The sequence below is a fragment of the Pituophis catenifer genome, unplaced genomic scaffold (genome assembly GCF_029215685.1).
Source record: "Pituophis catenifer annectens isolate HBS135680 unplaced genomic scaffold, rPitCat1.0.hap2 SCAF_3, whole genome shotgun sequence".
In the NCBI taxonomy this organism is placed as follows: Eukaryota; Metazoa; Chordata; class Lepidosauria; order Squamata; family Colubridae; genus Pituophis; species Pituophis catenifer.
This window is the reverse complement of record NW_027256883.1, coordinates 13,415,993-13,430,647: the sequence shown is the minus strand read 5'-3', so window position 1 is coordinate 13,430,647 and position 14,655 is coordinate 13,415,993. Positions and strand designations below refer to the sequence as shown.

The following is a 14,655-nucleotide window of genomic DNA, read 5'->3' as shown; positions in this document are numbered from 1 at the left end:
TTCCTTGTTTGTTTGTTTGTTTGTTTCCTTGTTTCCTTGTTTGTTTCCGTTTTTCCTTGCTCCTTCCTTCCTTGTTTCTTTCCTTCCTTGTTTTTTTCCTTCCTTGTTTCTTTCCTTCCTTGTTTTTTTCCTTCCTTGTTTCTTTCCTTGTTTCCATGTTTGTTTCCTTCTTACCTTGTCCCTCCCTCCTTGGGGATTCCCAAGAGGAAGAAAAGATTTCACTTGTCAAAGCCCAAAATTGAAAGGCTTCTTCGTTCAAGGAAGTGTGACTGAGTTCTTTGCTCACAGTTAACAAAAATTGAAGTTGAGATTTTCTTGCCACATTTGCACCTTGTGTTTAGCACCTTCTATTTCTTGCCCACCTTGAGTTTTAACTGAAGATTTGGGATGCTCCTTTGGTGACCTTCGAAGAAACTTAAGTGCAGACTGTTTCACTCAGTAGGGTTGATGAATCAAGACTTCTGCCGGTAAGATAGCATCTCTCATTAACCAAAGACGGAAATTAATAAATGGGCTGCAAATGTCTGAGAGCTCTATTTTCGTGCCCGCATCTAAACTCGTTGTCCCTCAGGGATGAAGTGGAAAAGAAAATTTCCATAAATTTCATGGTGCAAAGTTTGCTATCCAGAAATCTAAAGAGAACTTGCAGGCAAGAATATGCACATATAGTGAACCGCCAACATTTGAAATCTCTTGGTGAGAATTTTAGACGACGTTCTATCGTTTTTCTGGGAAACAAGCTTGAACTTTCTTGATTTATGTCATCAGATTCTGAATGCAGTTTTTAAAACTGTAGATAGATGTGAATCAGCAGTGTGATAACACTGCCCCAACGGCAACAGCAACTGAGGTTCTATCAACAGAAGTGTAATATCTAAATTATGGCACGTAATAGTTAGATCAATTATAGCATAATCAGCATACTATTTTAGGACTGTGTCCAAATCTGGATACCACATTTTAAGAAAAAAATGGGAGGAACCGTGGAACAACGCAGAAAACAAAATCAGATACGAATTGGAGCTTTGAGTTCTAGTCTCACGTTAAGCGTGAAAGCTGGTTGGGTGACTTTGGTCCAATCACCAGGAGTCTGTGAGTTCTAGTCCCACTTTAAGCATGAAAGCCAGGTGAGTGACTGGTCCAGTCACAAGGAGACTGAGTTCTAAGCATGAAAACCGGTTGGGTGACTTTGGGCCAGTCACTCTCAGCCTAACCCACCTTGCAAGGTTGTTGTTGGGAAAACAGGAGGAGGAAGGAGCATTAGGTATGTTCGCTGCCTTGAGTTATTTATACATAGAAATGGAAATAAACAAACAAACAAACAAACAAATAAATAAATAAATAAATAAATAAATAAATAAATAAATAAATAAACAAGTAATATATGCAGGATATAAGTACAAAGGAAGGCCTGTTTTTCGCTCTCCCCAGGCTCCAGGAACCTTTCTAGGAGCCTGGAGAGGGTGAAAACGGCCTTCCCCACTCCCTGAAGGCCCTCTGGAGGCCAAAAATAGCCCATTTCCCAACTTCCAGTCCCACCAGATGTGGGCAAACGGGCCATTTCTGGCCTCCTGCGGATGGGGAAGACCGTTTTTGCCCTCCCCAGGCTCCTAGAAAGGCTCTGGAACCTGGGGAAAACGAAAAATGGGCCCACTGGGCTGTCACGTGCCAAAAGCGGGGGAAGGTCGTGTGCACATGCGCTAGGGGGCAGGGCGCATTAAATTATGGGTGTGGCACGTGCGTGCCCCCCCCACGCTCCCCACGCTTTTGGCACGCGACGGCAAAAGTTAGCCATCACTGCTCTATACCATTTCAGACAAATGGTTGTCCAATCTTTTCTTAAGAACATCCAAGTGTTGGAACATCTACAACCTCTGAAGGCAATCCATTCTACTAATTAATTGTTCTGTCAGGAAATTTCTCCTTATTTCCAGGTTGTTTCTCTCCTTGATTAGTTTCCACCCATTGCTTCTTGTCCTGCCCTCAGGTGCTTTGGAGAACAGATTGATCCCCTCTTCTTTGTAGGAGCCCCTCAAATATTTGAACACTGCTGCCATGTCACCCAAGTCCTTCTTTTCATTAAACTAGACATACCCATTTCCTGCAACCGTTCTTCATGTGTTTTTGCCTCCAGTCCCCTAATCATCTTCGTCGCTCTTCTCTCTTTAGAATCTCAGCAAGCAAAAGATATAAGTTCAAGAGGACCTGAAAGTTGCATACCGCTTCTATCTGAGAAGTGCCACCTCTATTGGTATCTGGGAACAATCTTGAGAGACAGCAGGAAGTGTCACAGCCAGGAGAAAAGTATGATTAAAGATAGCTTAGTCCACAATAGTAGTGGAAGCATGCCATACTTCTTAAAAGGGTTTCTTAGGCTCCAAAGGTGACAAGGGAGAAATGTACCTTAAAACGTCTAAAATTTTGTAAAGGTAACCTTACAATAAAGTAGATTTAGTTCATCAGCGCAAGCTTCCTGTTTATAAACTACCTCACAAGGCTGGCACTGCCCACTCAGAACTAACTTGGAAGCCACTGATGTTGCTTCTAGAAAGCTTCCAGAAGGAAGGAAGTGGGATCTGACAAAGCTTTGACAAAGGGAATAGTTTGGGAACGTGTTTTCTGTGTCAATCAAGGTCGCAACCAGTCCTTTAACTCAGATTCGGAAACAAACTGTTTTGAAAGAGTGATGTTTTAGAAATATCGTGACTCCTTTTCGGCAGCTCGCACCTGTGGTCAAAGGATTGGTGGTGTTCCGTTCCAGCTGAAGCTTTCAGATAGTTTTCAAAGACAACGTTTTCAGATCTAAGTCTTTTAAGGTCCTTGAACCCCTGTAACCAAAGGGAATTTTTTGCACCATTTCCTGGGAGGTTATAATGATGCTACAGGCTGGCTTAAGCATGAGTTCCTTGATAAGGAAGGTAAGCCCCAGCCAGTCGTCAACTTTTGACCACGATTGAGCCCAAAACTCAGGGTAATTCTGCCCACAGCTAAGAGTTCGATTCCCATCCTTCCATCCTTCAGAGGTTGGTAAAATGAGGATCCAGATCGTTGGGACAATATGCCGACTTTTAAGAGGGCTGTAAAGCACTATGAAGAGGTATATAGGCCTAAGTGTTATTGCTATAAAATATGGCTTTTTTTTTTTTTTAATGAGTGTTGCATAACGAGAGCTTTCCCAGCCACCTAATGAGAAAGGTCCCTGGTTATGTGGACAGCTGACTTTGTGTTTCCGTGAACACGAGCACAGGAAGATTTCAGTCCTTGCAAAGCAGACTAGGAAAGTCAGTGGGGGATACAGTATGTTGATAATGTGGGTCCGTGCCCTTCCGCCTACCCAGTTTAAGCCTTTGGGCATTGAAGAGGGCTCCTGAGTTAATATAAAAAGAGGTAGCTGGTTTTGAATATGGTAGAAAAGGAAACAGAATAACCAAGCCAAGAAAGTACCTCCAGGGTGGATTCTTCGTTGCTCTCCGTTCTACAAAGTTGTCATCAAAATTTCCTGCTCTCGTCTTGTTTCCTAAGAATTGTGATTTGCATAGATTTTTATATTTGATACAGGCTGCCGCTGGTAGATTTTTCCTTATTTGTGTGCAGAATCGGATAGTAATAATTTCAGTGCTCAATCAAGATTTTTGTGGTTTCCTGAGCTCTCTGTTCTTTGACTTCCTTGTCTTCAATAAGTAACCTTGGTGATTGTTCAACTGATTTGGAGAAGATTTTTTTTTTTTTCTACGAGATGATGTGTAAGAAAATGGAGTTACCGGATTGGCTGGCTTAAAGATGGATCAGTTCAGTGGTGGGTTCCGCCCGGTTCTGCCCGGTTCTGCCGAGCCGGTAGCGATGACGATATCACCGAACCAGTTCGCCCCCCCAGCCCCCCGCATTATTCTTACCTTTTATTTGGCTCCACCCCCAATCTATTGCTGCCTCCTGAGTCCCAGCTGATGGCTAGAGGGAAAAAAACTGTTTAAACTCTTGCCCCTGGGCTTCAAAGGGCCGCCCTACAGCTGATCAGTGTTAAAAGAAAACAAATGAGTAGACCGGTGCCTGCAAAAATACACGAGTAGAACAGTGCCTGCAAAAATAAATGGGTAGATCGGTACAGCCTGGTAGACCAGTACCTCTGCTAAATCCTAAATAATTGTCACATGACCATCAAGCCACGCCCACAAAATAAGCCACGCCCACAGAACCGGTAGTAAAAAAATTTAGAACCTTGGAACCAAGGAGATATCTTTTACCCTCAAGGGACTTGACATAATTTTCCAAAGAGTATACTCCTTTCAGGCCCTGTCAAGGAACCTGTGTTCCCTTGGAGTCAGCCTGACTAGGTGGCTCAGTGGCTAAGACAATGAGCTTGTCGATCAGAAAGGTTGGCAGTTCGGCGGTTTGAATCCCTAGTACAGGTCTCCTGTGTGAGCAGGGGGTTGGACTTGATGACCTCCAAAGTCCCTTCCAACTCTGTTACTGTTACACAGTTTTGAACTCTTTGAATAGGTGACTGCATCAGTCCTTTTTGTGGAAACAAACTGCTATCATCTCCCTCAAAAGTGCAGCAAAAGGGACACAAAATCTTTTTAAGATAAAGTCGGTCAGCTTGTCCGTCAAAAGAGCGCTAACGTAAAAAAACAGTAGTCCTTTTGTCTCAGGGTGGGGGAAGTACTGTATTATTTCTTTCTGTCCCTGGAAGTGAATCGCGCATCGACCGTGAATAAGAGCCTTGGTAGTACAGGGGTTTAAGGCACCCTGTTATTAAGCTTATTAAGACCAGCTGCCTGCAATTACTGCAGGGTTCGAATCTCGCCAAGGCTCAAGGTTGACTCAGCCTTACATCTTTTCTAAGGTAGGTGAAATGAGGACCCAGTTTGTGGGGGCAATAAGCTGACTTTGTATAAATATACAAAAGGATGAAGGCTATTGCTGAGCACATTGTAAGCCGCCCTGAGTCTTCGGAGAAGGGCGGCATATAAATCAAATTTAAAAAAAAAAAAATGGATTTAGTCTGCAAGTTTCCAGTATGAGACTAATTTTAGGCTGCAACCTCGCGGCCAAAACGTCTCAACCCACAGGTGTGCAATTCTGGCAACCTGAAGGCCTGCGGAGTTCAATTCCCAGAATTCCCCCAGCCGGCCACATCGAGATAGATCATCTGTATTTTACATCGTTTTTAAAGAAATAGTCCAGTAGACATCCAGTAAATAACCAGGGGAAAGTCCAATTGTTACCGTTCACATCTAATCTCCCAGCGCTTTAGTCTTTGAGAATTTTTTCTTTGAGAAATTTATTGTGGGTTTTTGTTGTTGTTGTTGTTGTTGTTTTTAGAAGCTGGGATGAGAGAAATAGAATGCAGACAAGAAAAGGGAGTGGAAATCTAATTCACACAGTCTTCTGAGAACTGTGAAGGAGGCCTGCACTTTACTGAGTATTGTGTTGTGCTGGGGATCTGCTGGAGGTTACCCTTAATACGTGGGGGAATATTCTGTAGAGCTCATACATTTAAAAAAATATATTCATAGAATCTACACTAGGGAGCCCCAATCCCTGCGACGTGGCCTATTCAGAACCGGTCTGCAGAAGTGGTAGGCAAGCCCGTCAGAGGTGGTATTCAGCAGGTTCTGACCAGTTCTGCAGAACCGGTAGCGGAAATTGTGAGTAGTTTGGAGAACCGGTAAATACCACCTCTGACGGGCCCCGCCCCCATCTATTCTCTGCCTCCCGAGTCCCAGCTGACTGGGAGGAAATGGGGATTTTTGCAGTAACTTTCCCCTGGAATGGGGTGGGAATGGAGATTTTACAGTATCCTTTCCCTGCCACGCCCACCAAGCCATGCCACACCCACAACCAGTAGTAAAAAAAATTGAATCCCACCACTGGAGCCTGTGTGTGCGTGCAGCAGACGAGCGTGCTTGCCCACCGCTTGTGCAAATGGGGCTGTGTGCTCGCCCAACACTCGCATGGAACCATCCCGTCTCCTCCCGTGTCCCCTCCATCCCGCAAAGTCAGAGAGATTGGAGACTAGTGGTCTCCACCACAAATGCCCAGCCTTGACAACTTTAAGACTTGTGGACTTCAAGTCCCAACATTCCCAAGCCAGCATGGCTCATTAGGGAATTCTGGGAATTGAAGTCCACGGCTCTTAAAATTGCCATGGTTGGGGACACCCTTAATGTTCACCGAGTTCTGGTGCCTGGTGGCTCAGCAGACTGATAGCATTGTGATTAACACCAGCTGTCTGCAATTACTGTAAGTTCGAATCTCACCAGGCTCAAGGTCGACTCAGCCTTCCATCCTTTCTAAGGTAGGTAAATTGAGGACCCAGTTTGTGGGGGCAATAAACTGACTTTGTATAAATATACAAAAGTATGAAGGCTATTGCTTAACGCATTGTAAGCCGCCCTGAGTCTCCGGAGAAGGGCGGCATATAAATCAAATTAAAAATAAATTTAAAAAAAGTTCTGCAGAAGTTGCTAACTAAAAGAAGAGAATTGCTTTTATTATTAGAGGCCTGAGGTTGAAACGTCTTCAAGGAATTTCAGAAAGGTGCATATGCTCTCAGTGTACATAAAAGAAAAGAATTTTCTTTTCTTTTCTTATTTGTCAAGAATCATAAGCTACAACACTTAATGATAGTCATAGGGTACAAATAAGCAATCAAATCATATTAGGAAACAGTCAATATAAATCGTAAGGATACAAGCAACAAAGTTACAATCATACAGTCATAAGTGGGAGGAGATGGGTGGTGGGAACGATGAGAAGATTAATAGTAGTGCAGACTTAGTGAATAGTTTGATAGTGTTGAGGGAATTATTTGTTTAGCAGAGTGATGGCGTTCGGGAAAAAACTGTTCTTGTGCCTAGTTGTTCTGGTGATCAATGCTCTATAGCGTCGTTTTGAGGGTAGAAGTTGAAACAGTTTATGTCCAGGATGCGAGGAGTCTGTAAATATTTTCACAGCCCTCTTTTTGACTCGTGCAGTATACAGGTCCTCAATGGAAGGCAGGTTGATAGCCATTGTTTTTTTTCTGCAGTTCTAATTATCCTCTGAAGCCAGTGTCTGTCTTGTTGCGTTGCAGAACCCAACTTGTTGGCTTAAAGAAAGGATGCAAAAGGAAAGACAGAATGAATGGCAAAAATTAAAAAAAAAAAGTTTATTTTAAATAATTAAATAGAACTCTTAAATTGTCCAATGGCGAGTTGACCGTGGTGAGTTTTTCTGCAGCGAGTTGGCCATGGTTACTTGGCCGGGGCAAGTTGTCCCATTCCGAAAATTTGAACCGTTGCTTCCGTTTGTTTTCAGGCCTTCTGTGCCAACCCCTACCTGGACGGCTGTGATTTTCATAAAACAACAGCTCAGCTTTATAAAGAAACTGGAAAAAGCACTTTTCCTGCCAAGGCGGAAGAGATGAAGGGCTGTTCTTTTGTTATAAGTGCCGCTCCAGCCAGCTGAGTTAACTTGGCAGTTCTGAGGAGTGGGCCTGCGGCCACCAAAGCACACCGGTGTTTCTGTCCCCCCTTGTTCCTTTCGTGCATCTGTCCCCATCAAGATCCCACCACTAGAGAATTGCCCACAAGGCCCAAATCAAATCTGTTAGTCCTTTGGAGGCATACCTGAAAGGGGCTTCAAAGGTACTCCGCCTGCCAGGAATTAGCAAAAGTTGTGAGGGTCATTTTTGCCAGCATCTAATATATCTTCTTCTTCTTTTTTCGGTTCGTTAGTTTGGTGCCTTTAAGTCAGGTTTTTTTTATATATATATATTTCTGGCAACTGCATGGTTCCTGCAGTTTTCTTGGCAAAATTTCAGAAGTGATTTGCCATTGTCTCCTCCTTGCTAGGGCTGAGAGAGAGGAACTGGCCCAAAGTCACCCAGCTGGCTTCATGCCTAAGGTGGGACTAGAACTCACGGTCTCCTGGTGATTGGCCCAGGATCATGCAGTTGCTTTTCATGCTTAACGTGGGACTAGAACTCACAGTCTCCAGGTTTCTAGTATGGTGCGCTAACCACTACAGCAAATTGTCTCTTATCTACTACCGCTAATAGAATTTTCCTTTTATATTGTCATGCTGCAGATCCTTGTGTGTAAATGTAAACTACAAAAACTTGTTTACACTTACCTTCTCTTTACCAAAGCTTGTTCTTATGTACTATATTATCTATATCTAGATAATGGATATATCTTATTTATTTATTTATTTATTTATTTATCTTTGAATTTGTATACCGCCCTTCTCCCTGAGGACTTAGGGCGGTGAACAGCCAGATAAAAACATCAGATACAAATATTAAAACACATTTAAAAATATATATAGATTTGGCCCCATTAATTAAAAACGATAAGCAAAACAGAACAATTAATAAAACCCTTAAAAAGAAATTAAGCCAGCCCGGCTTGTTGAAAAAAGAAAGTTTTAAGGGCACGGCGGAAGGCACTGAGGTCATGGATTCTCCTTATCTCAGGGGGCAACTGATTCCAGAGGGTAGGTGCCCCCACAGAGAAGGCCCTCCCCCTGGGGGTCACCAGCCTGCATTGTTTGGCTGATGGCACCCCGAGGAGGCTCTCTCTGTGGGAGCGCACGGGTCGGTGGGAGGTCGTCGGTGGCAGTAGGCGGTCTCGAAGATAGCTAGGCCCTATGCCATGGATATAGATATATCCATCTATATTAGAGAGTTTCAGTGCATTGATCTTCCAATGGTGTTTGTTTTTATGACTTTGTAAACTATTACAGCTCAACCTTCTGTATTGTACTCTATATTGGTATATATATATATTTATATTTTGCTGATAAAGAAATAAAGGGAGACTAGTATAGATCTATTTCAAACTATTTAGCTCTCATCAGCTAGCCATACTCTTACTTGGATTCGAACTTGGGCTGCCTGCATGTTAGACAGTTGTATTAACCTCTAAGCCACAAGTTCTCCTCCCTTCATCAGATTGAGCCAGGGGAGAGATTAAGTATTTTTCTATTGAGACACCTGGTCTACCCCAGCATGTGGGAGGGAGCATACTGCATCCCTTTCGCCTTTCAGCTCCAATCCAGGAGCCCTCAAGCAGTCGCATTCACGACAAACCATTTTATACCAAATTTATATTTCGCTGATAAAGAAATATTTTTATTTATTTTATTTTATTTATTTTTTATTTATAAATTTATAAATTTATAAAAATAAATGAAATAAAATAAAATAAAGAAATAAATAAAGGGAGACTAGTATAGATCTATTTCAAGCTATTTAGCTCTCATCAGCTAGCCATACTTTTACTTGGATTCGAACTCGGGCTGCCTGCATGTTAGACAGTTGTATTAACCTCTGAGCCACAAGTTCTCCTCCCTTCATCAACTTGAGCCAGGGGACAGCTGCAATGATTTGCTTAACAACTGTGGCAAAAAAGTTGTAAAATGGGGCAAAATTCACCTAACAATGCTTAACAACGAAAATTTGGGGCTCAACTGTGGTCGTAAGTCAAAGACTGTCTTCAAAAATATCTTAAAATTTTTGATGTTTTTCCTGACCCAGTAGTTCAACAGAATTTGCTATTTCTGTGAATTCTACATATTCATAATTCTGATATATTCATAGTTTATTCCTCTGTTTGGGGGATTTCGTTATTCTTCCATCAAGATTTTATTACATTGCATTTTGTATGTTTTGAGTGGCTTGCAATAAAATTTGCTTTTTTCAGTAACTAGATTGCTGAGTAATGGCTCTTAGGTTGTATAGTGGATCCCTCCCCGGGTTTTCCCACAGGGTCATATTAAATCTACTCTGAGTCCTTGGGTTATTGGGGGGGGGAGGAAGTCATTCTCACTCATCCCAACCCACCTCACGGGATTGTTGTGCAGAAAAAGGAGAAGGTTATGGGACATAGTTCTAAAAACAGTAATAATGTTGGAAAAAGTCCTGTTTTTCTTCTCTTGCTTTTTGCAGATTTTGGAGTGGTGCACAATGGGCCAGAGAAAATCCCGTTTGATAAGTGATGGAAATGACATGATTGAATCAGAAAGAGTGATGTAGAGATGGAACTGCTTAGGTGAGCACGAGAGCAGGATTAGATTGCCTTTTTGTCTTCATAATCTTTCTGTTCCCCAGTTCTTTAGGTACAATAAGCATTTGCATTGTTTATGTGTTTATTTATGTATTAATTAGATTTTTATCTTGTCTTCCTTTCTTTATTTGCTTTTCACATTTCTGAACCGTCCATCTCCCTCAGAGAGATTATTTAATTATTATACTTATTATTTCATAAAAAAGAGCCTTGGTGGTGCAGTGGACTAAAGTGCTGTTAAGTAGCACTTAGCTGCCAGCTGCCTGCAATTACTGTGAGTTCAAATCTCACCAGGCTCAAGGTTGACTCAGCCTTCCATCCTCTCGAGGTAGGTAAAATGAGGACCCGGATTGTGGGGACAATAAGCTGACTTTGTATAAAAAAGGACACCGCTTAGGGGGGGCCGAAAGCCCTACTAAGCAGGTATATACAAAAGTATGAAGGCTATTGCTTAATGCATTGTAAGCCGCCCTGAGTCTCCGGAGAAGGGTGGCATATAAATCGAATAAATAAATAAATCCAATAAATAAATAAATAAATAAATAAATAATAACTAACTAACTAACTAACTAACTAACTAACTAACTAACTAACTAACTAACTAACTAACTCCAGGCTGCAAACTGATATAATGCAGGTAATCTTTGATTTTAATCATTCATTTAGTGACCATCAGAAGTTACAACAGCACTAAAAAAAAGGGACTTACGACTGATCCTCCAAACTGTTGCAGCATCCCCACAGTCATGTGATGGGGTTTGGCAACTGACATATTCCCCCCCCCCCCCCCTTAGGGTGTTCCAAGATAAATGAATCGGTGGCTGTTTCTAGTTAGATAAAGGTTTGCTTGTTCCTCTGCTTTTATTAAAACAATTCCAAGAAAATAGAGTTGTCTTTACTTAAAGAACCATTTAAATAATGGAATCTAACTCTTCCCAATAATAACCCGTGCATGGTTTCAGAGATGTTTCCTTATCTAAACAAAGAAACAATGACCAAAGCAAGTGACTTCCAACTTCCTGCTGGCTTCCCCACTGATCGTTTGTGGGAATCCTCTCCTCTCCCCTCCCCTCCCCTCTCCCCTCCTCTCCTCTCCTCTCCCCTCCTCTCTTATCTCCTTGCCTCCCTCCCCTTTCCAGCTGTCAGTTAAGGGGCTGCTGCTGGGTAAGGGAGGAAGGGAGGGATTGCAAGATTGACTGGGAAACTGCCAGAGAACGTTGAAAATGTAAATCACGTAACTGCAGCACAACACAGTAGTGCAACAGCAGCCGGCCATTTTGTAACTTGGAATGGTCGCTAAGTGAACTGTTTGTAAGTCGAGGACTGCCTGTACAGTCGACCAAGAGGATGTTTTTTTAAAAAAAAAAATTGTGAAATTTCTATAGCGATGTATGGAAGGAACAGTTAAAACAGGGTATTTTTGCATCCTGCATGCCTTTGTCCTTCCTTGGGATATCCTCGTATCCTGAGGGAACATACCAAAAGTCCCTGACCCTTGTATTTTGATCCCTTCATTTCCACACATTCATTAATTCCTTCCAGTGGTTGTGGTTGACATCATCGCAATAGTAGTAGTAGTAGTAATGGTATATATGTGATGTATGAGAACTACTCAGTCATTGGAAAGGACTTTCGATATGAATAGCGGAAAACCCAACCCTTCTTGTCAATCTCCCTGGTGGCTCCTGCATTTGGTGCTTCCCCTCCCTGAAGTGTCAGTATTCAAATACAGAACTTAGACTGTTCACCTTTTTGCAAATTTCAGGCAACCAAAGAAAGGGACTTTCCAGCCAAATTGTTTGTTCTTAGTAAGCTAGCCTTTAAATATATACCTTGTGGGTTAAAACTGTGAACTGTGAGTAGTCATTCAAGCAGTGGGAGAAAGCTTTTTTTAAAAAAGTATTTTTTTAAAAAAAGACACAGTTAAAATGGCAGGTTAGCTTCTGAGTAGTGAAGAAAACTCCCTCCCTCCCCCAAGTCTTTATTTTAATCTCAGGTAATCAATTTCAATCCCCCCCACCCCCAACGTGACTGAATTCTTGTCATCCAACCCAGTTTCTCTCCTTCAGAGAACTGGAATCTGGAAGGATTATAAAAGTTGTAAGCAAGATTGCATCTCCTGGTCTTCAAAAGAGCTTTGTGGTCTGCGGTTTCAGCAGCTGGACAAAAAGGTAGAATCAAAAGGCGGAGAGTAAATTAGGATACAGGGAGTCCTCCACTTGCAACATTTTGAGCCCTTCGAATGTTCGAAGATACGACAACACTGAAAAAAGCGATTTACGGCCCTTTTTCACACTTAACAAAGGTTGCAGCATTCCCCATGGTCACGTGATCAAAATTGCTCAAAGAGGCTTGGCCATTGTCTCCTATTTATGACCGTTGCAATGTTCCGGGGTCATGTAACCAAGTTTTGTGACCTTCTAACAAGCAAAGTCAACAGGGAAACCAGATTAACACTTAACAGCTATGTTACTAATTTAACAACTGCCATGATTCAGAACTGTGGCAAGAAAGGTCATAAAATGGAGAAAATTCGCTTAATTGTCTCACTTAGCAACATACGTTTTGGGCTCAATAGTGGTCGTAGTTTGAGGACTACCTGTATACTCCCATTGTATGATCCGTGCTACTTGTTAAATGTATACTCAGACATTCTCCCCGTGATCCAAAACAGGAATCTCCAAACTTGGGAACTTTATGACTTGTGGACTTCAACTCCCAGAATTCGTCAGCCAGCCATGCTAGCTGGGGAATTCTGGGAGTTGAAGTGCACAAGTCTTCCAAGCAGCCATGTTTGGAGAGCCACCAGGTCTACAATGAAAGTTACTTCCATTAGTCTTTAGGAGGGCCGCTTAGAAACATCAGAAAAACTGCATGTTACCTGGAAGAGGTGTATTCCCACACCTTTGGCCCATTGGGAAAAAATGAAGAGAATAATCGTTAATTTTTTTCTAAGCTCCAGATTGAAGGCCTTTCACATGTATTGACTGGATTTCCAGGGGAACAGGTATGTATTCTGGACTGCACCCGAATCAATAATCATTGATTAGAGCCAACTTGATGCCCTCCAGGTGTTTGGGGACACAGCTCTACAGTTCTCTCTCTTCTTCAATTGAATGTAATATAATATTCCACGTAGCTGATAAAATTGACAGGATTACAAACTTGCCATCTCCAGATATTTTAAGCTACAGCTCTTCTAATCTCCAGCCAACAATGTCCAGTGATTGAAGCTTGTCATATCTTAAGTATATCTGGTTGCTTTATCACAAGAAGTCTTTTATCTCTTGCCACCAATATTTGTTAAGTTCTTCTGATTCCCTTTTCTGACGAATATCAGATTCTGGAGTCAAGGCAGTAGATTTCCTCTAAACAACGTCAGTGTTTTCCACTAATCCTCCTTTTATTTTCTCAAGGAACCCCGAGTTAATAAATTCACACCTCTTGATATTTTTATTCAGCAATTTCACACTGCAGCCATTTTCTGAAAATCCCTAGTATGGTGCCATCCATTTAAGATCAGTTGTTGATTGGATTTAAAGTGTTTTGAACTCGGCTGCAGCCATAAAATCTTCTAATGCAGTCAATTAAAAAATGGCAGCCTGTGTTCATAGGTTTCCAATTTAAGGAGAAAAGGAAGAGTGTCTCAGAAAAAAAAAAGAGCTCTTGCACCAGTAAATTAAATAATGCATAATTATCAACAATTCACAGAAAGGAGTGAGAGACAAGAGATACCAAGACCATGTTGGAGCTAAATGGCTTCACCAGACTGACTGTTTGGTTTCTGATTCTCGCGAATCAGATATTAACTGTTCGTTCTTTTCTGTGAAATGGACATTTATTCTGCGTGTGAGGCAAAAGGGTATTTCTGCTGGATGATAAAATATGCAGCATTAGAAAATGAGTGGGTTAAAAAAAAAATCAGAGACATAATGGCCGATTAGATATAGAGACAGAATTAGAATCGGAGTTAAGTCACAAGATCTTGGCAACCAACTGTTCCATTTTCTTTTAAATGGGGGGGGGGTCTTTGTTTCTTTTCTTTTTAACAGGCAGAATTTACCAGTGCAGTGACGATCAGCATTTCGCAGGCCAGATCCAAACCGATAATCTACATGTTAGGAACCTGGAAGGAGCAACATTCAAGTGCCAAGGATGGCTATTGGATTCCTGAATGCAAAGCAATTTGTGAGCGCATTAATTGTAACAATTACTACAATAAAGCATATAAAGAATCTTGAATTGTCTGGTGCCTTTTATGCAAATGTTGCATATTGCCTAACTATTCATTTGTCGAACAAACACCAGGTTCATGAATAGGTTCACAGCTAATGGATAGGATGACGAGGTGGAGATGATGGGAAACAGTATCTTTTTTAGTGCCCAACACATTCTCAGTTCCATGTATGATTTAGTGTTTAGAGTTCCCTCAGATCTAGGTCAATAGGCCCCATACATATTCTTAAAAAAATCAACTGTATGGATAGTAGCAGCCCAGTACTTTGAAAATAACAGAGTAACAGAGTTGGGAGGGACCTTGGAGTCTTTTAGTTTAAGCCCCTGCTCAGGCAGGAAACCCTACAACCTTAAACACTCAAAGAGCCAT

At 41.8% G+C, this 14,655-nt stretch overlaps 1 long non-coding RNA gene across 3 annotated transcripts in view; it reads left to right on the top strand.

Annotated features, from left to right (window-relative positions):
- Window positions 1-14,265, top strand: part of LOC139315624 (uncharacterized) — a 113,177-nt gene extending 98,912 nt beyond the window's left edge. For 2 of the 3 annotated variants that reach the window (XR_011600292.1, XR_011600293.1), the window contains exons 4-5: window positions 9,932-10,034; window positions 14,102-14,265. This is a non-coding gene — a long non-coding RNA (uncharacterized lncRNA). Of the gene's footprint in view, window positions 1-9,931; window positions 10,035-13,005; window positions 13,057-14,101 lie in introns of all 3 variants that reach the window. The other variant, XR_011600294.1, reaches the window with a different exon arrangement.
- The last annotated feature ends 390 nt before the right edge of the window (window positions 14,266-14,655 follow it).